Source organism: Pelobates fuscus, chromosome 6, assembly GCF_036172605.1.
Source record: "Pelobates fuscus isolate aPelFus1 chromosome 6, aPelFus1.pri, whole genome shotgun sequence".
Lineage (NCBI taxonomy): Eukaryota > Metazoa > Chordata > Amphibia > Anura > Pelobatidae > Pelobates > Pelobates fuscus.
In genome coordinates, this window is record NC_086322.1 from 298,484,283 (window position 1) to 298,509,895 (window position 25,613).

Below are 25,613 nucleotides of genomic sequence, written 5' to 3' on the forward strand. Positions count from 1 at the left end.
GGATACAAGCCTCGCATTTTACACAAATAAATCTATATCGGGATGCAAACCTTGCATTTTACACGAATAAATCTTTATCAGGATACAAACCTTGCATTTTACACAAATAACTCTATATCAGGATACAACAAGCCTCGCATTTTGCACCAATAAATCTATATCAGGATACAAACCTCGCATTTTACACCAATAAATCTATATCAGGATACAAACCTTGCATTTTACACCAATAAATCTATATCAGGATACAAACCTTGCATTTTACACCAATAGATCTATATCAGGATACAAACCTCACATTTTACACCAATAAATCTATATCAGTATACAAACCTCACATTTTACACCAATAAATCTAAAGCAGGATACAAACCTCCTCTTTCACATCAATAAATCTACATCAGGATACAAGCCTCACATTTTACACCAATAAATCTATATCAGGATACAAACCTTGCATTTTACACCAATAAATCTATATCAGGATATATAACTTGCATTTTACACCAATAAATCTATATTAGGATACAAGCCTCGCATTTTACACCAATAACTCTATATCAGGATCCAAGCTTTACATTTTACACCAATAAATCTATATCAGGATACAAGCCTCGCATTTTACACCAATAAATCTATTTAAGAATACAAGCCTCATCTTTTACACCAATAACTATATATATAAGGATACAAGCCTTGTCTTTTACACCAATAAATCTATATCAGGATACAAGACTCGCATTTTACACCAATAAATCTATATCCGGATACAAACCTTGCATTTTACGCCAATAAATCTATATCTGGATCCAAGCTTTGCATTTTACACCAATAAATCTATATCGGGATACAAACCTCACCTTTTACATCAATAAATATATATCAGGATACAACAAGCCTCGAATTTTGCACCAATAAATCTATATCAGGATACAAGCCTCGCATTTTACACCAATAAATCTATATCAGGATACAAGCGTTGCATTTTACACCAATAAATCTATATCAGGATACAAGCGTTGCATTTTACACCAATAAATCTATATCAGGATACAAGACTCATATTCTACACTACTAAATCTATATCAGGATACAAGCCTTGCATTTTACACCAATAAATGTATATCAGGATTTAAGACTCATTATCTACAGCAATACATCTATCTCAAGATACAAGCTTTGCATTCTACACCAATAAATCTATATCGGGATACAAACCTCACCTTTTACACCAATAAATCTGTATCACGATACAAGCCTTATATTCTAATCTACATCATTAAATCTATATCAGGATACAAACCTTGCATTCTACACCAATAAATCTATATCAGAATACAAACCTCGCATTATACACCGCTAATTCTATATCAGGACACAAGCTTTGCATTCTACACGAATAAATCTATACCATGATATAATGCTTGCATTTTGCAACTGTCCATCTACATTGTTATTTTCTCATTCTGCATCATTATTGCAATATCCAGACATATACAAATAATATTCCAATAACTTACACAATAATTTTCTATTAATACCCAGATATCAAGACTTGCAGTAATCAAACACCTAAATAAGGGATTGGACAATAATTATAACAATATTTTGGAATGCACGGTACTCATTCTATAGTAATACTCAGATATCAAGAAACACAGTACTCATGCTGTAGTAATACTAGGATATCCAGACACAGTAATCATTCTACTGTAATACTAGGATATCCAGATACACAGTGCTCATTTTATAAAAATACTAAGATATCAAGAAACACAGTACTCATTCTATAGTAATACCCGAATATCAAGATACACAGTACTCATCCTATAGTAATACTGGGATATCCAGATACACACTAATCATTCTACAATAATACTAGGGTATCCAGATACACACTAATCATTCTACAATAATACTAGGGTATCCAGATACACAGTACCTATTTTATAGAAATACCATGATATCCAAGTACACAGTAATCATTCTATAGTAATACTAGGATATCCAGATACACAGTAATCATTCTATAGTAATACTAGGATATCCATATACACTATAGTTATTCTATTGTAGGATATCCAGATACACTATAGTTATTCTATTGTAGGATATCCAGATACATGGGATATCCGTATACACGGTAATCATTTCTAGTAATGCTAGGATATCCAGATACACAGGATATCCATATACAAGATAATAATTTCTAATAATGCTAGGCTATCCAGATACATGGTAATCATTTTTTAGTAATCCCCATATAGTGGGAGGCACAGTCCTCATCTATAGTAATACCTTTATAATAGGATTCACAGTACTCATTCTATAGTAATACCGTTATAATAGGATACACAGTACTCATTCTACAACAATACCCATAAAATGAGATCCACAGTACTCATTCTATAGTAATACTAGAATATCTAGATACATGAAAATCATTCTATAGTAATACTAGAATATCTAGATACATGAAAATCATTCTATAGTAATACTAGAATATCTAGATACATGAAAATCATTCTATAGTAATACTAGAATATCTAGATACATGAAAATCATTCTATAGTAACATCCATATAAAAGGATGCACAGTACTCATTCTATAGTAGTACCTATATAGTGGGATGCACAGTACTCATTCTATAGTAATACATATATAGTGAGATGCACAGTGCTCGTTTTACACTGCGGGGTGGGGGGGGGGGTCATGAAGACATATATAGCTGCAAAACAAGTTTATTGAAATATAAGTCTATACAATGGTCATAAGTCATAAGTGAAGGACCTGGTGTCCGAATTGCGCCTCATTGGCGACTTTATTGTACCGCTTCAAGAAATGTGTTCAATGAAGTCCAAGTGCCAGCCTTACAAATGCTGTCAGGCTAGGCATTTGCCACAGAAGCTCAATATGCTAACACTGCACGAGTAGAATACCCTGATACCTTTACGTACTGGGAGGGATTGACACTGGTATGCCTTTGAAATAGCTGTTACCACCCACTATCATAATGTGGAGGTATAGGCTGTTTCACCCATTCTGTGGCCAAATCGCAACACAAAATTATAGAAGGCTTATGGAATGAACTGGTCTTCTCAGTGTAGAGGGAAAGCATTCTAACCACATCCAAAGTATGCCAAGTCTCCTCCGCTGAAGAGAAAGGATAGACATAGAATGGTGTTGACCTAATCAGGGCTTGTAAGACCAAAGATAGGTCCAATGCCGGCATAAACACCTTTACTGGAGGCTGGATCGTAATCACTGTTTTCATAAAGCACATCACCAATGCTTCCAATGTCCAACGGATCCCTGTCATTGTGGAAAGCTCAGAGACATGAACTTTCAGGGTATTACAGCTAAGATCCTTCTCCAGGCCTGCTTGGAAGAAACTTAAAAGAAAACAGGGCTGGTGGATTAATTCCAACATTCTGTTCCTGGGACCAACAGATGTATCTTATAGTAAGTAGAGGAAATCGAGTACTTACGAGATTGTAAGAGAGTCTTAATGACAGTGTCTGCAATACCATTTTCAACTAGAGTCTCCCGCTCAACCTCCAGGCCATCAATCCCAATGAATGCGGATATGGGTGTAGAAGGGGACCTTGACTCAATAGGTCTGGACGGATTTGAAGTTCCTAGGAGGTTCTTGACTCATCCGTCTTGCCACTGGGAACCAGGGACAAGGTGGTGAGAAGGGAAGGATTGCAATGACTTCCACCTACTCTTTCCATTTTTATTGAGAACTGAAGCAACTAAATACTAAATCAGTGGTATTGGAGAGACTATGTAAGCCAGTCTGAAATTCAAAAGTTGGGACAAAGCATCCTGAACTGGAACTCTAGGGTAATATTTTCCAGTAAAAAAATACCCTGATCTGATTGTTCCAAGAAGTGGCTATTCAATCTGTCCGAGGTTTCCCCCAGATCTAAGTTCTTCCCTGAAGTGCAAAATTAAATTACATCTATCTGAAGTTTCCCTCACATCTGAGTTCTTCCCTGAAAGACGAAATGACTGGAACGTGACGAGGTTGGCTGACCACCTTGCCAAAGGATGACTTTACTGTATCTAGTATCTAGTATCTCCAACTAACCTGGAAATATTGGTCTCTTGGTGATCTTTTCTCCGACCATGAGGTTTCTGTTTTTTAGTTCTCTTATACTGGGGTAAAAAGACCTTGCGGCCCTCAACCACCTTTTGACAGAGTCTAGGGACCTTCTGAAGAGAAGCTTCACTTCAAAGGCAATGGTGCATACATTTGATTTGGAGAAAGACTAAGCGCCCCAGTAACACAGCCATGAAGCTCTCCTAGCTCCTTCTGAAAAAGTCATAATACTAAAATATTATAAAAATTATTATATAGGGATGCCTCTGCAAATAATTCAGTTGCCACATGCAGAGGATGATGAAGCAACTACTTTTTGAAGACAGTCTATACATAGCTGCTTTCCTTCAACAGCTTTCCCTTTGCAGCCTGAACAAGGACTTCTCGCTTTGTTTCCTTGTGGTAGATGATACTGTCCTTTCTTCATTACTAGAAAGTAATTCAAGAATATCGCAGGAGGGACTCTATGCACAATATAAAAATACTGATCAAATAAATCCTTATTCGCCTAAATGCAGAAAGTGGTAAATGGGCTTTAGGAGGAGAAGCCATAATGGTCTAGCTAAAAAAGAAATGCATAAATTAAATATATCTAAAATGAAGTATGATATAAGAAAAAAGCAATGTATGGTTCCAACCTGTGGCAAATGTTATTCAAGTATACCACACTGTAAATAACGAATCCAATCAAATTTGGTGCCAAAAGCACTAACTAATGCTCGTTGGCCCTTAAATAACTTAGTGCTGGTTGTCAAACTAAATTTTCTGAATTTTTGGCATCAGTCCACCCTTAAGATGACTGCAGTGACTTGCAAATCCCTCAATTTGCTTAATTGCAGTCTGAGTTATAATTGCACAAGACTGCACATGCATGGGCTTTCACAATGCTCAGCGCAAATTTACTGGCTGAGAACTGGGAGCAGGCTCACAACTAGGTGCCAGAGGAGGTCACAGGACAACAGGAACCCGGGGAAAAACACTGGAATCGAGGGGAAATCAAGCCTGCAGTGAACTCGATCTTAAAGATAACTAATAGAAAAGGGAAATATTAAATATCACAACTCTCATCAAAGAAAAATAGGGAGCTAAAGGTATCCACCCTAAGAGCTGTAGGACAGGAAAAGGACTTGATATCTTAGGACTATATCCTCCTTTTAAAGACCCTTCTGCTTTACTGTCAGCGGTAAAGGGCAGCGCTAACCCATTTGTATATGCTGCCATGATTAGCCAGGAAAATGGGATGCACAGCAATCATTTGCATAAAATGTACATGACACAAATCCTGTATATTATAGTGAATAAATACAATATATAGTACCTGTCATTTAGCTTGACCTCTTAATATCACTATTCTAGCAACCATAGTTTTCTACTTTACTCTTAGGTTTTGTGTCACTATACCTCACTACCTCTAACATGTATACTCATAGAGCAGGGCCCTCAACCCCTCTGTTCCTGTGCGTCCATCTTGTCTGATTTCAACTATGTGTCTCTCAGTCCACGCATTGTACAGCGCTGCGGAATCTGTTGGCGCTTCATAAATAATAATAGTAATAACAATTGTTATTTACATTTAGATGCTTAACAACCACTTCAAATAAAGCAGAAAAGCAGGCATTTACAAGCGACAGCTGGACTGATGTCAGTTTTTATCTGGTGGGAAAAGGGAGCAGTCATGAAAGCAATGTGTAGAGGCCTCTGGACTTTAGGAATGAAAGCATGGACAGTTTGCTCTCTCACTGGCTGTGCCGCAGTCAGCTCTCTGAATATTTAATGTCCTGACGAGCAGTTCCACCTGCTGACACAGTCAAAGTGGTACAACAATACACACACAAGTACAAGATCATCAATTGACTCCTCTCCCAGGCTGCTTGCTCAGGGCTTTTTCTAGTTTCACTCTTTCTATTTTAACCTGGACATTTTTTAAGCACATGTTTGTGCAAATTATTTTCTACTAATCTGGCACAGAGATGTATGACTGACTCTTTTATCTGTTGTAGCCTATGGGGTTATAAAATGATGGGTGCCTTGTGTGTCAGGCTGTATCAGTGCACAGGAGGTAAGGCTGTACCTTTAATAGAACTGGATTATGAACAAATACATTGTGCAGGAGTGCAGTGATTTAATCTGGCCATACTGTGTGCATTGTCTATGGCATTACTGTGAGGGCTGGTAAACGTGGTATAACCACCAGCTAGAAGACAATCTCACTTTGTGTTCTATTACTGGAGATATCTGATTACTGGACATTACTGAACTTTAGATGTTCCTTACTTTCTTTAATATGTGTTCCCTTACATGTATTGCTTTAGATGCAGTGAGGTGTATTGTGCTGTATTTATTGAAATATGGACATTGGATTCATGCAGAAAATTAATTATCAAACAATGTGCTGGAAAATATTAGTTAATACAAACTCTAAAAAAATCCTGAGGCCCACAGCATGCAAGGGGCCACAGGGGTTGAGCCTTACTAGGAGTTTGGATTATTCTGAGGTGAAGTCCAACATATCTCGGAGCCGCGGGTCCCAGCCTGAGATACATACTTCTTTACATTCCATAATCTGTCAGTTCCATATGGATTTATAAAGAAGTATGTTACCCAAACAGAGATCAGATCCATGGAGCAGATTAGAGAATGTAGAGTCTATAGATACATTACAATGTGCTATATACATATATTTACATTATATGATGTGTGTTTACATTATAAGAAGGAATATAGTTATATTATATACAGTCTGTTTACATTATAAGAAGGGATACAGTTATATTATATACAGTCTGTTTACATTATAAGAAGAGATATCATTATATATTATAAACAGTGTGTTTACATTATAAGAAGGGATATAATTATATTATAAACAGTGTGTTTACATTATAAGAAGAGATATATTTATATTATATACTGCATGTTTACATTATCAGAAGGGATATATTTATATTATATGCTATGTGTTTACATTGTAAGAAAGGATATAGTTATATTATAAACAGTGTGTTTGCATTATAAGAAGGGATATAGTTATATTATAAACAGTTTGTTAACAGTATAATAAGGGATATATTTATATTATATGCTGTGTGTTCACATTGTAAGAAAGGATAAAGTTATATTATAAACAGTGTGTTTACATTATAAGATGGGATATATTTATATTATATACTGTGTGTTTACATTATAAGAAGGGGTCTATTTATATTATATGCTGTGTGTTTACATTATAAGAAGGGATATATATATATATATATATATATATATATATATATATATATATATATTATATACTGAGTGTTTACATTATAAAAAGAGATATGTTTATATACTGTGTGTTTACATTATAAGTAGGGATATATTTATATTATATACTGTTTGTTTACATTCTAAGAAGGGATATAGTTGTATTATAAACAGTGTGTTTACATTATAAGAAGGGGTATATTTATATTATATGCTGTGTGTTTACATTATAAAAAGGGATATATTTATATTATATACTGTGTGTTTACATTATAAGTAGGGATATATTTATATTATATGCTGTGTGTTTACATTATAAGTAGGGATATATTTATATTATATGTTGTGTGTTTACATTATAAAAAGGATATAGTTGTATTATAAACAGTATGTTTACATTATAAGAAAGATTATATATATATATATATTATATACTGAGTGTTTACATTATAAAAACTGATATATTTATATTATATGCTGCGTGTTTACATTATAAGAAGGGATATATTTATATTATATACAGTCTGTTTACATTATAAGAAGGGATATAGTTATATTATATACTGAGTGTTTACATTATAAGAAGGGGTATATTTATATTATATAATGTGTGTTCACATTATAAGAGGGGATATATTTACATTATATGCTGTGTGTTTACATTATACGAAGGGATATATTTTATTATATATGGCGTTTTTACATTATAAGAAGAAATATATATTTAGATTAAATACTGTCTGCTTACATTATTAGAAGGGATATGGTTATAGTATATACTGACTGTTTACATTATAAGAAGGGATATAGTTATATGCGTGTTTACATTAGAAGGGATTTAGTTATATTATATACAGTCTGTTTACATTACATGTGCTTTATAGATAAATTATAAGACGGATGTATAGATACATTATAAACATTCTGTTTTATATAGTGTGGTTACGGTGTATGTGTACAGTATAGATTCATTAGACGTGTTTAGTTTATATAATGTGTTTACGGTGTATGTGTATTGTATAAATTCATTATAAGTGTTTGTTGTGTATGTATATTGTATAGATTAATTATAAGTGTTCTGTTTATAGTGTGTTCATAGTGTATGTGTATTGTATAGATGAATTATAAAGGTTCTGTTTTATATAATTTGTTTATAGTGTGTGTACTGTATAGATTCATTATAAGGGTTCTGTTTTGTAGAATTTGTTTAAAGTGTATGTGTACTGTGTAGATTCATCGTAAGTGTTCTGTTTATATAGTGTGTTTATAGTGTATGTGTATTGTATAGATGAATTATAAAGGTTCTGTTTTATATAATTTGTTTATAGTGTGTGTACTGTATAGATTCATTATAAGGGTTCTGTTTTATAGAATTTGTTTAAAGTGTATGTGTACTGTGTAGATTCATTATAAGCATTATGTTTATATATTGTATTACAGTGTTTGTGTACTGTGTAGATTCATTATAAGTGTTCTGTTTGTGTAATGTGTTTACAGTGTATGTTTATTGTATAGATTCATTGTAAGTGTTCTGTTTGTGTAATGTGTTTACAGTGCATGTGTACTGTGTTGATTCATTATAAGCATTCTGTTTATATAGTGTATGTGTAGATTCATTAGAAGGGTTTTGTGTATACAATACGAGTTTACAATTATGTGAATGACTGTGTTAGAAGATATGTATCATTTGGTGTTTCATTGTGTAAATGATAGGTAAATTGTAAGGGCAGAGTATATAGTATGAAGTCTGTATACATTGTAATGGAACACATCATTGTATTCACACATATATCCAGATCTACATTGATGATTTCACGCAATGCACATATTTATAATGTATATAAAACACACCATATATCTATTAAATATATAAAGCTGGCACATGAGCAATTTTACAAAATCAATTCTTATATTGTCATGTTTAATATTCACTTCTCATAAATAAACTTCTGTTTCTAATCTTCCACCTCAAAGATACATCTCGGTTTAAAACCCCAAATCCAAATTTTTTTAAAAAAAGACCAATTATTACAATTAGTATCATAAAGTTCAGACTATTCACTGTCTGCAAGGAGCATGCCTCATGTTAGTAATTAGTAAAAGTTTACTTATAAAAGACCACCATACTCGGCAGCAGTATAGTAAGTCAGGGAGAACACATATATTTATTTAGTGAACTGAAATCCAAATTAGTCAAATTGAGGGAAAAATAGCAAGCTAGCAAATTTCACGTTTTTTATCATATCTTTTATTATGGCCTTTGTTTCACAAATTTGGTTTTAATTTCTTTGTTTAGTAATTAAACTGCCTTGGTCCGTGCTAAGAACAAATCACTGCAGGTTAATGTCACATACTTAGCATATACCTTCTAATGCTTCTACCTATAGCCAAACCAATCACATCACGCCATGTTTAAAAAAACCTCACAAAATGTTTGTCTAGTAGGTCATGAAACATGGGAATGTAGGTGATTAATATAAATATAAACTAATTTACAACTTATTTATCAAGAAAAGGAAGACACTGAAATACTAGCTAGTTCCCTTTCCTTACACATTGTAAATAACTGATTGTAAAGCTTCTTGGCACCTAAATCTAACATGCAGGGTTCCTCTGGCAGAAAACACATGGGGACAAGCAAAGACAGGACGATCGGTGAATAAAAAAATAATTCTTACCTCTGGCGTCCGGAGTGGAGACTGTGCTGCAGGCAGGGTTTATACGCAACGTGCATTTCACTACAGACAAAGGCTGTGCCCTCTGCTGGCATTGAATGTGTCCCGGGTTTCCCTGCATTGGGCAGATTTATAACCTTAGTCAGACATCTGAAATAAAAGAGAAATGAGGGCAGCAGGTAGAGAAGCAGGTTACAGGCCACTCACGCTGGTCTGTGTCTGTCTGTCTCTTGTAGTACTTAACACCAATCTGTCTCTCTTTGTTTCTCCCCTGTCTCTCTTTCTGTTCGCTCATTCCTTTGCAGCTTGCCTGAGCTTTAAAGCTCCCCTAACAATGTACTGAGAGTTCCACTACTGAAAATGATGATCACACGGAATACACCACTATTATGAGTTGGATTTAGGCATCTGGCAAAGCAAGAGGTCACTGTGCCATTTCCTGCTCACTCAGCAGTGCTGGAATGGTATATTCAGCTGGTCCACTCACCTGCCTGGACCCTCCTCCTATCCCCCATCCACGCAGATCAATAGCAATTTACAGGGAAACCACAAATGGCTCTCTTACTCTTAATGATTTTTGCAGGTTTTTTTTCTTTTCTTTTTTTTTTTTTTTGCTTCTTAATGAATTTTTAGTTGAGGGTTTAAGTAAATTTATAGGCGCCATGTAATATTAATTTTTATAATATATATTCTGTAATTTGATTAACATATTAATTTATTTTCAATGTCTTTCATTAGTCAATATTGAGTCAATAGTTTGATTCATTTTGTAATGACTTGGGAAGATACCATTGAATTCGTTTTAGCTTCCTGAAGTTTCCCTTTGACATCCAAAAGGACTACAGCTGGGGGCTCTCTGAGAAAGCGTCATTTGATAAAGTCCTGTCCCTGTGAGGTCCAACGTATTTCTGTGTGAATATACTCTGCTTAATAATTAAGGCTGATATCTCTGTTTTCTGATACCTGTGTAAAAGGAAACATGTTCCTCGTGTACACATTTGGTTGTAAAGAAATCTGTGGTTTTAATCAATTTTTTAAATGTATTTTTTATGTGAGATGAGCTATCTAGATGGGAAATAAATATCTCATGTTTAAAACTGAAATTGTGCCATTAAAAGTAGCTTGTGTATTTTCATAAGATTGATTTGGGTAAAATTACACCATTTCAGATAGTATATGCCTGGCTGCCTTCTTTGGATGGGTATAGTGAAAACAACTCAAACAATCTGTAAGGAATAAAAAGGAAATCCCAAAAATATATAGCAAACCTTCTGAGAGGGATATACAAGTGCTTGTGTAACATCAAAAGAGTCTGGACTTTTTTAGGATTTTATATAAAGCAAAATATATTCAAATTAATATAAATGTTGAAACTGTCCTTTTTAGATTGCAAGACGCAGTCCTGTAAGGAAACATACTTTTCACCATGTGCCTTTAAATCTGTACTCTGTTTATTGAGCAGACATATACAAACATAGAATTGTTATGTGTTGTTTTGTTTATTTTTTTTTATTATTGTTAGAATGTTGTGTGTTACCTGACAAATAATATAATGTTTCCCATTACTGTAGATTTATGAATCTGCTTTATTTATGTAAACTCATGGACTGCTGTCTTTGTCACGCGTAATGGCAATATACATTTTTACAGTTTACTTGGCAGTATGCAGATACATTCAGATTACTTTTACATATTTGTTTTTCTCTATCAAATGATAAAAAAAAAGATTATTCTTGTACTCTGCACTGTCTGCCAAGAAAAGTAATCTCCTGGTTATCACTGATTTGCTGTGTGTGATAGGAATCATGGTCTGTGGATTCTTGTGGCATTTCGCAAACCTTTTCACAAAAGCTTCATTACGGCAGCTAGAATTAACCTGACAACAAGTTTCAGTGTAGCTAGCAGCATTTGTTAAGTAAATACTATTTGTCGAGCTTTTGTAACATGTGCATAGCTGGAAGTTGTATTCATCAAACGCACAACACTTTGCAACGCCTAATTTTTCGGACGGACTGTTTAAGCTCTTAGTTCTCCCTCCCCATGTTGTCCTTCCAGTTCACACTCTGCAGTATATTAGTAATGAGAGTTTTTGCAAACATACCACTAATTGTTCCTTTTCATACTCTAAGTGTTTGTTCTTTTAGTTTTGGTGGGAAATTATACTGCTTTTATTTCCCTGTAAATTCCGAATTTCCATATCATAGCTTGCAATTTGTGTTGCTTTTTTGCCATTTGTCATATAACTGGTCATGGTGTGTGTGCATGGGGGGATGCTTGTGGTATTATTTGGATGACCAAGGTGGTACCTGTTTCGGTTTACGTTTTAAGCAGTTCTGTGGCTTGGTGAAACCACCTTTATCAGTATCAACAAATGTGTCCCTATCTGTCTGCCAGCTATTATAGTATCTGAATATACTGGATTTAGCATGAATAACGTGTACACAGCATTCACACACCAGGCCCCAAATATCTCTGCAATGGAAGCGGTAGCTAGTCTTAACCAGTTATATATGGCGTGTCGCTCTGCAGAAAGCACAGTGAAAGTTTCTGGAATATTCCAAGCAAATGTTTTTTTCTCTAAACTGAATATGAAAGAGAATTCAATTTTTTTTAGTACATGATTGCAAAATTTTAAAATAAACTTCAGCTATTTTTCCATCTTTGCTTATTAAGGCCTAAAACTTGCAGTTTCTTGGTCAGTAGCCCACAATTCCTGGCTTAGTGAATAATACATCCCAAGTTTGAAGTCCTATATTGTAAATTACAAGTGAAACTAGGTCCATTTACTTCTATAGCAATTATGTCTGTAACTAATAATAACATGTATTTGTTTACAGTAATTGCTGAGTCTATGTATCTATACTGTGTGTTTATCTAGATGGATATAGATAGATAGATAGATAGATTACTGAGTCTATGTGTATACTGTGTGTTTCTCTAGATGGATATACATAGATAGATATATAGATAGATAGATAGATAGATAGATAGATTACTGAGTCTATGTGTATGCAGTGTGTTTCTCTAGATGGATATAGATATATAGATAGATAGATAGATAGATTACTGAGTCTATGTGTATACAGTGTGTTTCTCTAGATGGATATAGATATATAGATAGATAGATAGATAGATAGATTACTGAGTCTATGTGTATACAGTGTGTTTCTCTAGATGGATATAGATAGATAGATAGATAGATCGATAGATTACTGAGTCTATGTGTATACAGTGTGTTTCTCTAGATGGATATACATAGATAGATATATAGATAGATAGATAGATAGATTACTGAGTCTATGTGTATACAGTGTGTTTCTCTAGATGGATATAGATATATAGATAGATAGATAGATAGATTACTGAGTCTATGTGTATACAGTGTGTTTCTCTAGATGGATATAGATAGATAGATAGATCGATAGATTACTGAGTCTATGTGTATACAGTGTGTTTCTCTAGATGGATATAGATAGATATATAGATAGATAGATAGATAGATTACTGAGTCTATGTGTATACAGTGTGTTTCTCTAGATGGATATAGATAGATAGATAGATAGATAGATCGATAGATTACTGAGTCTATGTGTATACAGTGTGTTTCTCTACATGGATATAGATAGATAGATAGATAGATAGATAGATCGATAGATTACTGAGTATGTGTATACAGTGTGTTTCTCTAGAAGGAAACAGATAGATAAATAGATTACTGAGTCTATGTAGCTACACTGTGTGCTTCTCTAGATGGACATAGATATATTATTGAGTCTATGTATCTTCTTTGTGTGTGTTGTAAAGGGTGCACATAGTGTGACTTGATACAAATTGTGTGTGTGTATTGTTGTGTAAATATATTCTATATGGTGTGCATGTCTGCACAGATGTATTTTTGTCTATGTAGTATTTCTGCGTATACAGATATGTATAGGATTATCATCCTCTGTGTAGAAGTTTTTCCACTCTGCGGGTCTTGTAATCACCATGTGGTGTATTATATTAATCAGAAAGTACTCCTGTCATATCATGCAGTATATTCTTCTTGTTATACCCCCTGCATATTGCTTGTGGACATGGACTTATACAAAGTTATTTAGATTAAAACATACAAAATCTACCCAAGGGCAACGAGAAAAAGATGCTTTAAATGTTATTTCATTTTAAAGTAATTGAACACTGTACCATGCAGCGTGTTACTCTGTGTCTGCATGCATTTCCTTACAGTGATGCTGTGTGCTAATAAAAATGTTCAATTCATGTACACAGTCCCTGTCTTAATGTAGCTTCACACGGCTGGTGCTAACCCTTTCTCTTCCGTGGAGCATCTCACAACACAGGCCTCCACTAGCACAGAACATGATAACCACACCAAATGATTACACGCCAAACTTGTAAGATTTCAGCCTTTATGCATCCACTTCAATTGCTGGCTCGGCAGAATTCTGCATTGAGAAGCATCTTTCTGCACAATCACCCAAATAAGCCTTTGCATGCAGCGCTCAAACATCCAACCTCTAAGAGATGCTCATTCAAAGTCATCAGGCAAGTTTGAATGGAGCAGGTAATGTCCTATGATATTTAAAGCAAGCTTACTAAAAGAGAACAGCATAGAAAAAGGAGGGTGTGTGAGTGGAGAGAGACATACCCTGATAGAAGAGTCGGTTGCAGCAGCGGAGTCACCAGAGCACAAGCTGAAAGCTGAATCAGCTTTTGAGAGTTAGGGATGCATAGAGGAGGGTCATAGAATCACAAGGTAATATTATGCTGCAACCGCCTTCCCCTCTCTCAGAGCCAATCTCTAATGCAGGAGAAGAGAGACAGAACAGGCCCAGTGATGGTATAAGCATCATCCACCCTCTCCTCTGCCCTCCCGACTCCTAGCAGGCACCTCCAAACAGCCCCATGGGATGGAGGGTCCAGCAAGATGGGACGCTTCACTTCCAAGGTCCTTGCAGGAAGGACACTGCCATGGAACAGGGTCCCGCGGGTACAGCCATTGATATATGCTGTGTATTTTAATACGTTGCCTTGAAAAGATGAGCAGGAAATAATCTGGTCAAAAGGTAATTAAAAATCAGGCCAAACACGAGTAGTTTTCGCTCTTTTTCTGGGTCCAGAGTTTCTGTCTCAGTAATCATGTTCTTAGATATCCTTATTGAATACTGTCCTATCATAGCTTCATAGGTTGTAAAGGTAAATGTGTAATTGCAGGGGGTTCACAATGCATTGTGTTGCTCTACTTCTTGCACATATAGGGTTAAATAACCACCACCCTTGTCAATAGTGCACATATGGAGTACTTCCTACATTTCTAACCTGCACTTCCTGCATGCCGTCTACATCTGCAGCAATCCCTGCTCCTTCCCTCTGCACTGGGCCGAATAGGACAACTGGGTAAAAAAAGATGTAAACTAAGTTTAATGTCCAAATTAAGGGGAAACCAGAAGAATAAGGGTACAGAACTAAAAATAAAAAAAAATATTGGAGTAAATTAAAAAAATATTCCACAAACCTTTGGTCAAAAGTGGAAGCCACCTTCCAAGTGCTTATATACCCAACTATGTATTCGACACATGCTCTGTTCAGTAAGTGTCCTCCTTTCATGCCATCCCCTCTCTTACCATATTTAGTAAACCGAAGCAAAAATAACCTGCCAGCTGGAAGCAGCTGAGCTTCATTGACTAGTAGTCCCATAAGCTCCACACTTGGCCTTTTCCTCTCCTTGTTTTGGTCTATTTTTAGACAAGCCAAATAAAGGCACCTCTCCCCTGCAGCTTCCCAGCCTTTCTCATTACTTTCTGTTCCTTCTGCTATGTATGGATAGTGGGGCCGAGTGCAGCATACTTTGTGTCATTCACTTATTTCTATTTCTGTTGTGCGTTCTTGTGTAGTTCACTAGACTGTGTATCTAGAAGTGCGGCTTGGTGCACTTGCCAAGTTAATGTCGCTGAATGTGTTGTATTTATTTAGCTGGCTGTATCGAGTTACAAACAATCACACACAAAGTAAGAGATAGCAATATCAAGGCAATTAGCTGAGCAGAAAACTCTTTATATTATTTTTCAAAGAAATTAATGTTAGGGTTCCCATGCCACATACGTAGAAACCGGTAATGTAAGAGGGAATATTGAAGAATACTGACCTTCCTGTTTAATTGTATCACAGGAATTAACAAATAGCTATCCTCAACAATTTACACAGGTTTCTACGGTGTAATATTTTAAAAATAAATTATTTTGTCATCTAAATGTGTTCTATATACATGTACTGAGACTGTCCGAGTTACACCCAGCTACATACTACTTAAAGAGACAGAGTGCAGTTTCACACCCTACCATAACCTCTTCTCTATACATCTGTGGTCACATATGGCCTGTGTATGGTCATTTCTGCAATGGGTTGTCACCCTCTGGACACTATGTATGCATAATCTCAGGGTTAATCAGGGGTAACCCTAAATTATTTAGTTCACATGAGGTACCAAACACAGTATATCAAGGTCCGACAAGAGTTTGTCATGCTGGTAAATGAGGGTTAAATTCCTGTCCACTCTTTTGGCTGCACTCTGTGCAGAGGGCTAGTGAGACAACCTCCCTCTATACTTTGTGTCCCCCTGTCCCACATTCCTTTTAGATTGTAAGCTTTTGAGCCAAGCTCTCTCTAAACTTTGTGTCTCCCCTATCCCACCATACCCTCTAGATTGTGAGCTTGTGAGCCAATCTCTCTCTATATCTTGTGTCTCCCCTGTCCCCCATTCTATCTACATATGTCACTTGCCAGCAAGTCTTTATTTACCCTGTCCCCCATTCTCTCTTATGCAAGTCTTTTATTTAACTTGTGTGAATGCATCCATGTCAGATGTAGCTATAATAACATTTACATGTACAGTACTGACATTAAATAAATAAGGGGTAATATTGTTCGCTGTCTTTGCAAATCAATATATTTATCTGTAATTTAGAAATTCTGTGTTTTTCCTTTAAGCTTAAATAGCAAATTAAGATTCTAAAATAATTTGCAAAAGACAAGTAGCAATATCTCTTGTCAGTGTTTAGAGAAATATATAGACTTCCTAACGCAGCCCTCCCACTGCAGTGCTACGGGTAATGTAGGGACAGACAGAAATGTTGTTGGCTGGTCATTATACAAGTACTGGGCATGTTAACTGTTAAATTACTGAGTCCCCTGTCTGCTACATTAACAAGCCATATATAATTTATTATAATATACACATTACTTTTGTAATACAGTTTAATTTTATTACTCTATAGTCACTACTTAACTACCTAGGTCTAAACTTTACTATTAACAGTTTAATAATAACGTGGTGTTTCTTTAATTAAAGTTACAGAAAATTAATTATAGTTTAAAGATGAACTTGCATGTAAGGTTTTTATTCTCCTGTTAGACATTAGACATGGTGGGCAAAAACTCAGAGTAGGGTTTAAGGAGTCAATAGCTTTTTTAATTAATGAACCAACAAACCATGAATGCTTAACATATGGAGATTTGGTTGACCATTTCAAAGCATTTGAATATCTGTATGGATTTTCTAATTAAGCTGCTCAAGTGTATGTAACTTGTTTACGTATGCCTGCTCCTTCAAATATCTTCAGAGATAGTAATTGGGAGCTGAAAAGCCGCAAATTGATCTGTGAATTTCGTGTACGCTATTTGCGTAAAAATAATGGACCTGCCATTTAAAAATTTTTTTTTTATAATTCTTTATTTTTGTTGTGCGTGGGTACAGCAAAAGAGATGGAATATACACTGAAAAAGAAATTTGCAATGGGACAACATGTCATTACATAGAAGTGTATATAGAGTCACGGACATTTATTGGTAAAGGTAAGGTAAGAAAAAACATTGTGCAGCAGATTGAGTTAGATGCTAGGTCAGGTAAGTATGCTCTGTGCACTGAGTTTTATCTACAAAGTGCGGATAGTGAGAAAACAAGACTGATATCTCAGCTGGACAAAGAATTTCCCGCAGGTGGCCACTATAGAGAGGTTAAATTTTGTATGTGCAGCGTTTCACTGAAGTGGTCTTTGTGCTTACAGTTACCCTTAAATTACATTACTAACTAGTTTTGTGGTTTGTTTTATTAATATTTATACAGAGCTGTAATAAAAAAGGAATTTGTGAAACAATTGACACAGTTTTATTTCTTTTCTTTTCTTTATTTATTATGTAGATTATTATAATTAATACAAATAAGATACTCAGTGGGGTCCCCGCAGTTTTCTGATGTTCTGAACCTCAGATTACCAATGAATGGACAATGCGCACAATATTCTGTAGTGTGAAGATGTCTGTATGTGCTGGTAGGCATTGTATGTGTCATTAAGAGATAAATACAACGTGAAAACATGTAATTTCACCATAAATAATATTAACACAGGAAAGGTACCTTCAGATTACTCTGGTTTTAAAATATGTCCTGGGGATGTTACCTGCATAACAATAGTACACTGGTAATGACTGATTGAAGCCACAAATAGACTGCTACTAAATACTGTTTTATTTATACAAAAAAGAAAGAAAGCAAGCATTTTCCCACTAGATCCCTTTGGACCTTACTCACATTGCTTAGAGCCTATATGCCTCTTTTTGGGTGGACTCCTTCCCTCTTGTCTCTGGTGGTCTTTTACCTCAAAGAACAAAAAATATACACCGAAATCTAGTGCAGTATGTTTAAACAGTATAGTAGTATGAATACATAAAAATGAGCCACTCACTCAGAAAATAAATCAATAAAAAAAATAAAATAATTTTCTTGAAAAAGGATACAAGGAGGAAGATTTAGATAGATGGGAAGAGCAAGCTCTGTATTCAGATAGGAACCAACTCATTAAATATAAGGAAAGAGATGAGACCCAGAATTATCAATTAGTTTTTATTTGCAATTTTAACAACTCCAGTTACAAAATAAAACAGAGTTTTAACACGTTTTAAATAAAATCCTCCCATATAAAACCAATTAATTTTTAGAGAAGCAAATAATATTAAGAGAAAAATAGTTAAGAGTGATAACCCTGCCCCTAGTGTCAGTAAACATTTTTTAAATAGCAAAGAAGTTTTTTTTTTAAAATGTGGCACCTGCCTTGCCTGCAGAAGGACTGCAAGCAAAAAAGAGCACATTAGTGAATTCTGGACCTCAGATGGAAAGAAAAAAATTTCACAATCAGGGTTCTAGTGACATGTTACTCAAACTTTTTTATATACAGTGGTACCTCGGATTACGAAATTTAATGCGTACTCCGGGACGTTTTGTATTGCGAAATATTCGTAAACCGAAACATAGTTTCCCATAGGAATGCATTGAAAACCAATTCATCCGTTCCGGAGGTCAGAAAAAAGTCAAAATGAACTGGCATGGAAACCAACCCACAATACAGAACACACAGTAAAAGGCATGCAAAGACGAAGCTCAGCTCACTACCTTTCCACCGCTTGAGAAATGCACCCAAAAAGTCCCAAAACCACTGCAAAGAATTTCCAGAATGGCTCCAAAACGATGCAAAAACAACTAAAACACCTCCACACTCAACGCCACGTGCTACCCACAGACTCCAGCATGCACGGGGAAGGCGCTATAAACCTCCCAGGCACAATGTAAACTAGGGAAACTTGTTTCGTATTGCGAAAAAATTAATAAACCGAGGCATTATTTTCAATGGATTTTCATTTGTAAACCGAAAATTATGTTAACCGAGGCGTTTGTAAACCGAGCTACCACTGTATTTGCTTATCTGTAAATGTGGTCTGTATTATGTGGGGAGAACAACAACACCAGCCCATATTAGGTGGGAAGAGCACATATGAAATATCAAAAATGGACAGGAGAAATACAGTGTTCCCCTGCATTTTAAAGAATTACATAATAGGAATCCTCACAATCTCCAATTCCTTGTAATTGAACAAGTTTCAGGTGATTGGAGAGGAGGGGATTTTAATAAAATGATCTGGAAGAAAGAGATGGGGTGGATTTTTAACTTAAATTCTATGGTTCCCTTTTGGCTCATTTCTGATTTCATTTTTTTAATGAATTTTTAGATTGATGTATATCTAATAAACAGTATATTCCTATAAGTTAACTTTATTCCCCTTCTCCTGGTATCAGTTGAATATTTCTTCCATTCCCTTATTCTGTACTTCTTTTTTTTTCCTTTCTTTTCTCTTTCCTCCACCTTTTACATTACATATTTAGACTTTTGGAGGTTCTTTTCCAGCCCCAAATGGCAGCCGCGGAATGCATTCCACAGTGGAACTCATATCCAAGACTTTTAGTTAGAGTTTAAACCCAAAATATGACCGCCAACATCACCAGGAGGAATACGAAAAATGGCCAGCGACATCGCTTGGTGGAACGATTAAAATGGCCGCCGCATAATCTTGGAACTCGAGGAAATTGCCGCTGACTGGAAGTGACGTTGTGGCGAAACCGGAAATAACATTGCAGCTGAATTTAAACATGAAAGAGAGGTTTGGAACACATTACCCTCAGGACAGCAAAATGAAACCAAATCGGAAATGAGGTCCATATGGGCGATATGAAAGGGACACTATACACATGGATTAGCCAGATAAATTGAGAAAGCCTTTATAAGGTGAAACGTCTTTTTATCATTCATATTGTACCTGTGATTTTTTATTTATTAGTATATATGCTATTTTTTATAATATTCTTTTTTTATTCATTGGATTTAATAAAATACCATTTATTCATACTTGGATCTGTGGTGACTATTTACCTTGGAACCAAAGGGTGGCGTCCCCCTCAGAATTAGGCGCACTGCAATTCAAATAGAGCCTTTTGAAAGGCTCTGGAACACGTGAGTGGCTCATTTGTATGTATTCAGACTGTTATACTGTTGAAACATACTGCACTAGATTGTGTTGTATATTTTTTGTTCTTGGAGGTAAAAGCCCACCAAAGACAAGAGGGAAGGTGTCCACCCAAAAAGAGGCTCCAATGCATACAAGCTAGAGCCAGGCTGTGACGAAGTGCCCTTCGCCACTTTGTCCTGGAGAGGCCTGCTTGCCTGCCTCCTCCCCTGCGACTATGGTCCTGGACTATATTGCACTGTAAACCCTGTATTCAGGCATATGGACTTGTATTAGACTGTCTTTTTCCCTTTATCTATGCTGTAGGTTTGGACTACTAATATAACCTAACAGCCAGGAGATTTAGGCGAATATATTGCATAAGAATCACATTACTGGAGAATACAGCCGTTCGCATGATTTCATGCGAATTCTTTGTGCTCTGAATAGGTGGCCGCCATTTCGGGACTTTTCCACGTGTTCGCGGCCATCTTGCGTGCGAACAGCGGTGTTTGCCTGTGAACGCATGGAACTGAAATCGGAAGCGCAAACAGGCGAATACCGCTAAGACCTCCAGACATCCAGAATTACGCACGGAAACTACCGAACGACCGGCCGTTCGGTAGTTATACTTAACTTAGTATGGGGATTCTAGCGACCACAAAGATGCGAATGGATGGCAAGAATTTCGTCTATTTTACCGTGCGAACGGAGACCGACCGCAAGGCCAAAACTCATGGAACTATTTTCGGCTAGTTGGTCTGTGCGGTCGGTCAAAACTTTGGAGCCCTGTATCTCCCGAACCATCCATCCGAATGGGCTGATTTTTGGACAGACTGTTCCCCTGAACAAGGGCTATTTGGGGATACCAGATTTAAAGCTGTACCCCCTGTTTTTGGGGTACATCCAGAACTTGGGTAAAATAATGTATGTTTTAATTGGGTTATGTGTTTATCTGAGGGGAGGAGACGTGGGGGTGTTACCATGCATGTGATTGGTCAATTTCATCCTCCCCCTGGGAGTGTCCTGTATGTACCTGATCCTAATAAAAAGCAGGCTGGGTGTTCCAGTCCTGAGACCTCTTCTGACCCTCAATACGTAGCCTTGTCTCGTTATTGGAGGGAACTGCTATATCACACTGGGGATTGCTATGCGCTGCATATTCCCCTGAGCTCTTAATCACTTAGCTCTTGTAAGAGCTTGTTCCGGATACGCTCTCCTGGAGGAGAGGTCTTCCCCACACGGTCCTGGAGGACAGAAGCCGATCCAGGGTGGAAGGAAGACGGCGCGGCTCCAGTTAAGCTACGGCGGTTGTGGAGCCTGCGGTGGTTGTGGTGTCGTCTGCAGTGCTTGGAGTCCTCTGAGAGCGCTAGGAGCATCCATCAACGGAGGGTACTCAGTCGGAGTACACGGAGCTCCGTTACAGTGGTGGCAGCGGTGGGATGGCGTCCTAGTGCGAGGAGAAGCAGCTCAGAGACACGGGTAACGTTTGGAGTTACAATTGAGGGCAACGCTAGCCATTGGGCAGCGCCCCTGGCTACAACAGGATGGCTTCCCTAGGGCGAGGAACAGCATCCTGGGAACACCCAGCAAAACTGGACTATTGGTATAGTCACGTACAGTTTGACGCTATGCTGAAGCGGCGGTTGGCTATCTACGGGCCCCTTCTAACCGAGGAAATGATACCAAGAATGAGGAGAGAACTGGCGGAGTATCTGCAGATGGAAGCAGAATATCGGGCAGTGAGGGCAAAGTATTCCGTCCCTGCGCCCCAACAACAGCGTGAGTTACAGGGGGCCGAAGGGGCCGTCCTTCCCCCCCAGCAGCCGTGTGTCCTACAGAGAGCAGAGACAGTTGGTCCCTCTCTACAGCAACAGGACCATGGTAAGGGAGTGGAGACAGGCGGTCTCCCTCTCCAGCGGCAGTGTGTACCCCAGGGGGCCGAAGGTGCCGTCCTTCCCCCCCAGCAGCCGTGTGTCCTACAGAGAGCAGAGACAGTTGGTCCCTCTCTACAGCAACAGGACCATGGTAAGGGAGTGGAGACAGGCGGTCTCCCTCTCCAGCGGCAGTGTGTACCCCAGGGGGCCGAAGGTGCCGTCCTTCCCCCCCAGCAGCAGTATGTCCTACAGAGAGCAGAGACAGTTGGTCCCTCTCTACAGCAACAGGACCATGGTAAGGGAGCGGAGACAGGCGGTCTCCCTCTCCAGCGGCAGTGTGTACCCCAGGGGGCCGAAGGTGCCGTTCTTCCCCCCCAGCAGCAGTATGTCCTACAGAGAGCAGAGACAGTTGGTCCCTCTCTACAGCAACAGGACCATGGTAAGGGAGTGGAGACAGGCGGTCTCCCTCTCCAGCGGCAGCCTGTGTTTCCAGGAAAGGAGCACAGCACCCCCTCTCCCCAGCGGCAGCTGTCCCCAACAAGGGGAGACACCAATCCTCCAGACGGCGCAGATGGGACCGTGGTCTCTGTGCCTGACCTACAGGGATGCTGGACAGCCTTTCCAGATCCCCAACTACCCTCACCGGGACACCCAGAGGAGGGGGTAAGTACAAATTCCCCTCCCCAGCTAACTCCTAGCGTGGCACCAGGGTTAACGGAGGCGATGCTAACCCCTCCTGACGTCCAGGTTCCCTTAACTACTGAGCCGGATTATGGTCTCAGTACCCCAGCGGAAGAGCTGGCAGCTGGACAGAGCGCAGTCGGCCTCTGCCCTACCTTTGTCCCTGGTCCAGAGCCTGATGACCTGCAGGCTACCCCAGTAGAAGAGCTGGCAGCTGGGCAGAGTGCAGTCGGCCTCTGCCCTACCTTTTTCCCTGGTCCAGAGCCTGATGTCCTGCAGGCTACCCCAGCAGAAGAGCTGGCAGCTGGGCAGAGTGCAGTCTGCCTCTGCCCTACCTTTGTCCCTGGTCCAGAGCCTGATGTCCTGCAGGCTACCCCAGCAGAAGAGCTGGCATCTGGGCAGAGTGCAGTTGGCCTCTGCCCTTCAAGTACCCTCGGCATGTGGCCTCATTACCACAGCCAAATACCCAGGTGCAGTGACTGTGTGTTGTGGGTGGGCTGTTCCTGTACTTTGATGTTGTGGGGGGGCCACTCGGACATCTGTTTATTGTGGGTTGGTGGATCGACTAACGGAGGCACTGACCGACAGAAGGTCAGGTGCCTGGTTAGTCTTCCCCCCAAAGGGGAGATGTGTGACGAAGTGCCCTTCGCCACTTTGTCCTGGAGAGGCCTGCTTGCCTGCCTCCTCCCCTGCGACTATGGTCCTGGACTATATTGCACTGTAAACCCTGTATTCAGGCATATGGACTTGTATTAGACTGTCTTTTTCCCTTTATCTATGCTGTAGGTTTGGACTACTAATATAACCTAACAGCCAGGAGATTTAGGCGAATATATTGCATAAGAATCACATTACTGGAGAATACAGCCGTTCGCATGATTTCATGCGAATTCTTTGTGCTCTGAATAGGTGGCCGCCATTTCGGGACTTTTCCACGTGTTCGCGGCCATCTTGCGTGCGAACAGCGGTGTTTGCCTGTGAACGCATGGAACTGAAATCGGAAGCGCAAACAGGCGAATACCGCTAAGACCTCCAGACATCCAGAATTACGCACGGAAACTACCGAACGACCGGCCGTTCGGTAGTTATACTTAACTTAGTATGGGGATTCTAGCGACCACAAAGATGCGAATGGATGGCAAGAATTTCGTCTATTTTACCGTGCGAACGGAGACCGACCGCAAGGCCAAAACTCATGGAACTATTTTCGGCTAGTTGGTCTGTGCGGTCGGTCAAAACTTTGGAGCCCTGTATCTCCCGAACCATCCATCCGAATGGGCTGATTTTTGGACAGACTGTTCCCCTGAACAAGGGCTATTTGGGGATACCAGATTTAAAGCTGTACCCCCTGTTTTTGGGGTACATCCAGAACTTGGGTAAAATAATGTATGTTTTAATTGGGTTATGTGTTTATCTGAGGGGAGGAGACGTGGGGGTGTTACCATGCATGTGATTGGTCAATTTCATCCTCCCCCTGGGAGTGTCCTGTATGTACCTGATCCTAATAAAAAGCAGGCTGGGTGTTCCAGTCCTGAGACCTCTTCTGACCCTCAATACGTAGCCTTGTCTCGTTATTGGAGGGAACTGCTATATCACACTGGGGATTGCTATGCGCTGCATATTCCCCTGAGCTCTTAATCACTTAGCTCTTGTAAGAGCTTGTTCCGGATACGCTCTCCTGGAGGAGAGGTCTTCCCCACACGGTCCTGGAGGACAGAAGCCGATCCAGGGTGGAAGGAAGACGGCGCGGCTCCAGTTAAGCTACGGCGGTTGTGGAGCCTGCGGTGGTTGTGGTGTCGTCTGCAGTGCTTGGAGTCCTCTGAGAGCGCTAGGAGCATCCATCAACGGAGGGTACTCAGTCGGAGTACACGGAGCTCCGTTACACAGGCATATAGGATCTAAGCAATGTGAGTGGCAGTCCAAAGGGATCTAGTGGAAAAATACTTGTTTTCTTTGTCTTTTGTATAAACAGTCTTCACTATTGTAGTTTTTTTTATATTTTCTCTCTGAGGTATATTTCACCCAGAGAAGCCAAATCGCAGCCAAATTGCTGGCAAGTATTTTTCTATTGATTGAAATACTAACTGTAATATTTTTACTGTTAGCACGGTTGACATACTGTATTGCACTTTTTTTGCACAAAATTTGTTCACTAAGCACTTTAAAGGATCTTTTTCAAAATAAGACGCTTGTGAAGGTAT

At 38.4% G+C, this 25,613-nt stretch overlaps 1 long non-coding RNA gene across 4 annotated transcripts in view; it reads right to left on the reverse strand.

Annotated features, from left to right (window-relative positions):
* The window catches only part of LOC134615148 (uncharacterized), a 133,168-nt gene extending 117,638 nt beyond the window's left edge, over window positions 1-15,530 (reverse strand). For 3 of the 4 annotated variants that reach the window (XR_010091286.1, XR_010091287.1, XR_010091284.1), the window contains exons 1-2: window positions 14,673-15,530; window positions 10,028-10,174 (exon numbers count right to left, since the gene is read on the reverse strand). This is a non-coding gene — a long non-coding RNA (uncharacterized LOC134615148). The remainder of the gene's footprint in view (window positions 1-10,027; window positions 10,175-14,672) is intronic. The other variant, XR_010091285.1, reaches the window with a different exon arrangement.
* Window positions 15,531-25,613: the final 10,083 nt, after the last annotated feature.